The sequence below is a fragment of the Triticum aestivum genome, chromosome 1A (genome assembly GCF_018294505.1).
Source record: "Triticum aestivum cultivar Chinese Spring chromosome 1A, IWGSC CS RefSeq v2.1, whole genome shotgun sequence".
NCBI classification, from domain to species: Eukaryota; Viridiplantae; Streptophyta; class Magnoliopsida; order Poales; family Poaceae; genus Triticum; species Triticum aestivum.
In genome coordinates, this window is record NC_057794.1 from 6,842,277 (window position 1) to 6,847,325 (window position 5,049).

At 51.6% G+C, this 5,049-nt stretch overlaps 1 protein-coding gene across 2 annotated transcripts in view; it reads right to left on the reverse strand.

The window, feature by feature from the left end:
• Positions 1-2,433, reverse strand: part of LOC123184755 (putative disease resistance protein RGA4) — a 10,487-nt gene extending 8,054 nt beyond the window's left edge. For both annotated transcript variants that reach the window (XM_044596830.1, XM_044596824.1), the window contains exon 1: positions 2,299-2,433. The gene's annotated coding sequence lies outside the window, so the exon portion shown is untranslated. The remainder of the gene's footprint in view (positions 1-2,298) is intronic.
• Positions 2,434-5,049: the final 2,616 nt, after the last annotated feature.

Consider the following 5,049-nt stretch of genomic DNA (forward strand, 5'->3'; position numbering starts at 1 on the left):
CGCGCCCCAGGATGGCGGCGGCGGGGCGAATCCGTTCCGCCCCCAACCCCCGCCTCCCCCCACCATGCGCTTCCCCGGCCCCAGATCCGCCACCGCCGCTGGACTCCACCTCGCCCGTTCCCGCTGTGCCGCCGCCGGGGGGCCGACCAGTTTGGTCGGGCCGCTCCTCGGGAAGACGGCGGCGGGGCGGTGGTCTCTGCCGGTCCGGCGACGGCCGCCGTGTGCCAGCCTCGGCCACAGGGCGCCGTCCCGAGCAGTTCTTCCGTGGGTGGCCCAGCTGCTGGTGCCACTACCCTTGGATTGCGCGCGGGATCTGCGGCCGGTCGCAAGGGTGTCCGTCGCATGCCTTCCTGCTAGCGGCCCCTCGCCACCGGCGGCCCATCCTATCCCCCGAGCCACGGCGACGGCTCTCGTGGTGGCGATGAGTGTACAGTGCTAGTGGTGGTCTCAAAGCCCTCAAGGCGGGTGCTTGCTGGCGCTGCTCCGGCCCCGATGACCTTGGACCCGCGTCCCTTCCGGTGTCCATGGCTGCCGGCGTCCTCTGCCGGGCGGCTCTGGCCTTGGCGACCCAGCAGCTGCGTTCCTTCCAGCTTGCCGGGCTCCCTGATGTCCCGATGACTATGGCCACGGTAGCCAGGATCTGCGTCCCTCCAGTCCTGGCTTGCCGGCGTTGCTGATCGCCGTCGGCCCACCCCCTCGTGGCTTGCTTTGCGCCCGCCCTACTCTGTATGCCTCAAAGCCTTCGCCTTTGCCAGATCCAATGCTCGTGGGTTCGGAGGCGGTGCCACCCTCCGACAGCAGTTGTAGCCCCGCCAACCCCCTTCTGACAAGGTGACTCCGACCGGCATTGGCTTCCTCATCTTTGTTTCCAGATACGATGGCTATGGGATTGCTCAGCCTCAGGCCAGGGAGAAATCCCTGCTTGGCCTGCCGATGCTGGCAGCGGCGGCGTCTGCGGATGTCGTTTCCTTCTTGAAGGCGCTGTCAAGGCCCTCGGTTGTGCCCCTCTTCGAGCTCAAGGGAAACCCTAGGTTCGGTTCCTCCGGATCGGATGGTGACGGCGTCTCGACGTCGTCCTCCTTCTTGAAGGCGCCATCTTGCTTGCTCGCGGTGTCCTCAGTTTTGGTTCTCGAGATGTTGATGCTCTAGCTGGTCCGGCTTTGCCACTCTTGGTTCGGGTTTGGTTGGTTTAGCTGTGATGTATCCCCCCTCTTCGAGTCGAGCATCTCTTTTCTTTTTGCTCCGGGTGCCATGTTCACGCCTGTCTGCGTTCCTGTCATGTGTTGTACCTCTATATGTACTCATTCTACTTCTTCTATCAATGCAATGATAGGCAAGCTTTGCGTATTCGAGAAAACAATGCTCAATCGCGACCCGTAGGCCCTGATTTTTTTTTAAAAAGAAATAGATGACGAATTTCTGCAGACACTAATGCTGTCTGATTAGTAAATCATGGGAAGCCTAACGAACCAACCATTCTGGAAAAGAGAGAAAAGAGCTTTGGCTTTTGGGAGAAGAGATAATAGGTCTTGGGACAGCTGGGAGCAGAGAAGGGTACATCTCTCTCATAATAAATAGGAGGACCAGCTGAGAGGTTAGCAATAGTTGTCGCTTGTGTTTGCGAATGCTGACAACCACTGGTTACTCATCCAACAGCCGGACCAAGAACCCGCGTGAGCCACGGATTTGTTATCCGCATTGCGGAGGTTGCCAAGAGAGGCACAAGGAGGCGTCTGAATGCAATACACGAGAGATCTCTAATCCGCGGCTGCCGTTCAAGGGGATGATGATATTTTGCTTGACTTGGCTTGGCTACACACATGCCGCTCGATGCACCAAGACATTGTGATGCCACTGAAGCAGGCGTGCATTGTGACAGAACGGGATCTCTCCCGCGCGCGCACTCGGCAACTGAGCGGTTGGTTGGTCACTTTAGTAGACGGACAGCTACTCAAGCTAGCTCGCGGTGGAACGACGAACCTTGTTGGAATAAACACAAACACCTCGCGGGCAGGCGGGTGGAGAAGCTGACCTCGTGGCAGTGCGGACGGAGGAGAGGTCGACCGTTCTGGCCGGGGAGCATAGCCAATCGAAGGCGGCGATGTGCCTTCGTCCTGCCCGCCGTCCTAGGAAATTTGTGTAGACGGGAATGCCGGAGTGGCAGCCGACGAGGTAAGACCCGAAGAGGAGCGCGGAGACATTCTTCTCAAGACCAACTTCGTTGGGAAACGATGGTGGTCGGAATAGAAAGAGAATACGAGAGATTGGGGGAAGGAAGGGGAATGAGTGGGTACCTACCTTGAGCGGACGAAATGAGTGGGAGACTGATGCCTCCGCCATGGACGATCCGGGAGAGGCTGCGCCGGCGAGGATGACGAAGAGGGGGAGAGAAAGATGCGCATCGGCGAAGCGTGGGCTGGGCTTTGACGTGGCCCTCTCAGAAAAAACAGACCCAGCTCGAATTTGATGATCGTTACTCGGTTTTCATCGCCTTCTTTTTTGTTTTTCCTATTGCTCGCTTATTTTCTTGTTTTTCTGCCGGTCGATCACAGTAGCGCAGCAACCGTTTTATTTGTCTCACAAAAAAAGCAACCGTTTTATTACAGATTCATTTTAGTAAAATTTGATCATTTTTTAAAAAGAAGAAATATTTTATTTGCCAGAAATAACAAAAAACAAACGTATCTAAAGAAAATCTGTTCCAAGACAAAATCGTATGTACGACAAATGTTCGTCCAGATATTAAAAAAATGTTCACAAATTTTCCCTAAATTATAAACGTTCATAACTTTTCTATAAATGTTTGTGAATTATCAAAAGGGTTCATAAATTTTAAACATTGTTCATGGATTTTAAAAAAGTTTCAAATTTTAAAAAATATTCTCAAACATAGGTTCTTTTCTATGATTTTGGAAAGAAGTTCCAGGAATTTCAAAATATTCAAGAATATGGAGAGCTCACTCATATGACGGGGTTCTGTACAGGGGTGGCTAACACCCGGGAGCCCGGCCTCATTAATCACAGGGGCCCACCAGGCCCAGAGCATGGCGCAAACCCTCAAAGGCAGGACGGCCTTCTTGACGCCCAACACTAGAGGGCGGCGGTCCCCAGATCCCGTCTACCATGTAAACCCTAGACCTCTCCTGCCTATTGTAACCCTTCGCACGAGGCCAGGCTGACCAGGGTGGGAAGATACCATTCAGCCTGGAGCTTCGTGATGATGCTGGCAATGACAGTAGAACGTAGCCACTGCCCCCTTTGCCAGCGGCCTCGGCCTTGGTACCCTTCCCGTTGCCGGCCATCTCGTGCTGTGAGAAACGATGGGAAAAGAGCAGAAGCTAGAAGCAGATCTCGTAACACTTGGGTTTGCGGCAGGTTCTTGGCGTTGGAGCAAGAGATGAGAGCGTGGGTAAAATCGATTTATCACTTCCCCCTTTTTTATAGGACAGTCAAAGGCCAGGGGACGCCGCACCTCAGGGTATGAATCGCCGTTTCCCGATGTGTCATGCAGTATATGTGTGCGGAGATTAAGGCATGTTCATTGCGGCAACACAACCTTGCTGCGACCTCGCCAGTGTTGCGACATCGCGGGTGCTGCGAAGACGGCGGCCGCCATGGCAGATGTTGGATGAAGATGGTGCCAGTGCTGCTGCAAACCAATCCCGTCGTCCATGCGCTTGCTGCCGCAAGCCACCTCATCGGTGCTTTCGAGCTCGCCGCCGATCCTGCAACACCATTATTTGTTGCGAGCTCACCGCCGATGCTGCAACACCATTATTTGTTGCGAGCTCGCCGCCGATGCTGCAACAACATTATTTGTTGCGAGCTCACCGCTGATGGGGGCTGGGCATGCTGTAAGGGAGCAATGTGCTGCGACGACCTGTTGCAAAGCCTGGTGGCCCACGAGCAGGGCAGCAGTGCTGCAAGCCGGTGGCGGCGGCTGCTGTGAGCATCACGCGTCGACGCCGGCGGTGATTCATGTGAGGCGTGTTGTGATGGGAAGGAAGAAGAGTGAAACACGTTGTTTTGCGTTGACTTCATCGAACGGCTATGGGCGTCTAGATCATACGGTTGAAAAGATGGATACATCCGGATGCTGCCTAGCAGCCGCCTTGGATTTGTGACATTTGCGAGAGTTCAACTAGAATATCCGGGGTGAGATTCGAAGGGAAGGTGGTCATGATGACATGCATGATTGATTCCAGAGGAAAGAAATAATCTACGTGCCCTGGTAGGGGCTATTACTAGCTTCGTCCTGGTTTATTGGTCCCTTCGTATTTTGTATCAAATTTTAATCATAAATTTAAATGACAAAATATTAATGCATCTCACGAAAATTATAACATTGGATACGTATTAAACGTAATTCCCAATGGTATAAGTTTTGATGACATGCATTGATTTTATTAGTTAAATCTAGTATGGTCAAAATTTGACACTACATATGAAGGAGACCAATAAACTAAGACCGATGTAGTAAACATGATTTGTGACATGCACGCCATCATCAATTGGGCATTAATTTGTCGGTAATCAAAGGAAAATAGTACTATTCAGCTAAGGGCACTTCCAACACAATATCTCAAGATGTACTTTCTTTTTTCTTTATTAGCTGGCCATAGTGGTGGTATCTTAGCCGGTATCATGCACTTAGGAATAGCAAACATTGCTGATATAGCAAAGAATTATAAAATATAGAGGGGGTTAGAGTAACGTAGATAGATACCATATAATGTTAAATGGCTAGTGATTAGGGCACCACCACGTGGCGCCGCTTGGGAGGAAGCTATGCACAGTTTCCATTTTAAAAAAATACATAGAGTCCTTGAGTCCTCGCCTCCGTCTAAAAAAACATCTCAAATTTTTTTTTCCTCACCTTCATCTAGAAAAAAGAAAAAAAATACCACAACTGCCTACCAGCGAGTGCCACTTTGCTTAACCCTCCATCTAAAAAATACCAGAGGTCCTCATCTCCATCTAAAAAATACATTTAAAAAATAATCCACACCTTCATCTAAAAAAAATTGCAAAAGATTTCTCTCCGCGGCC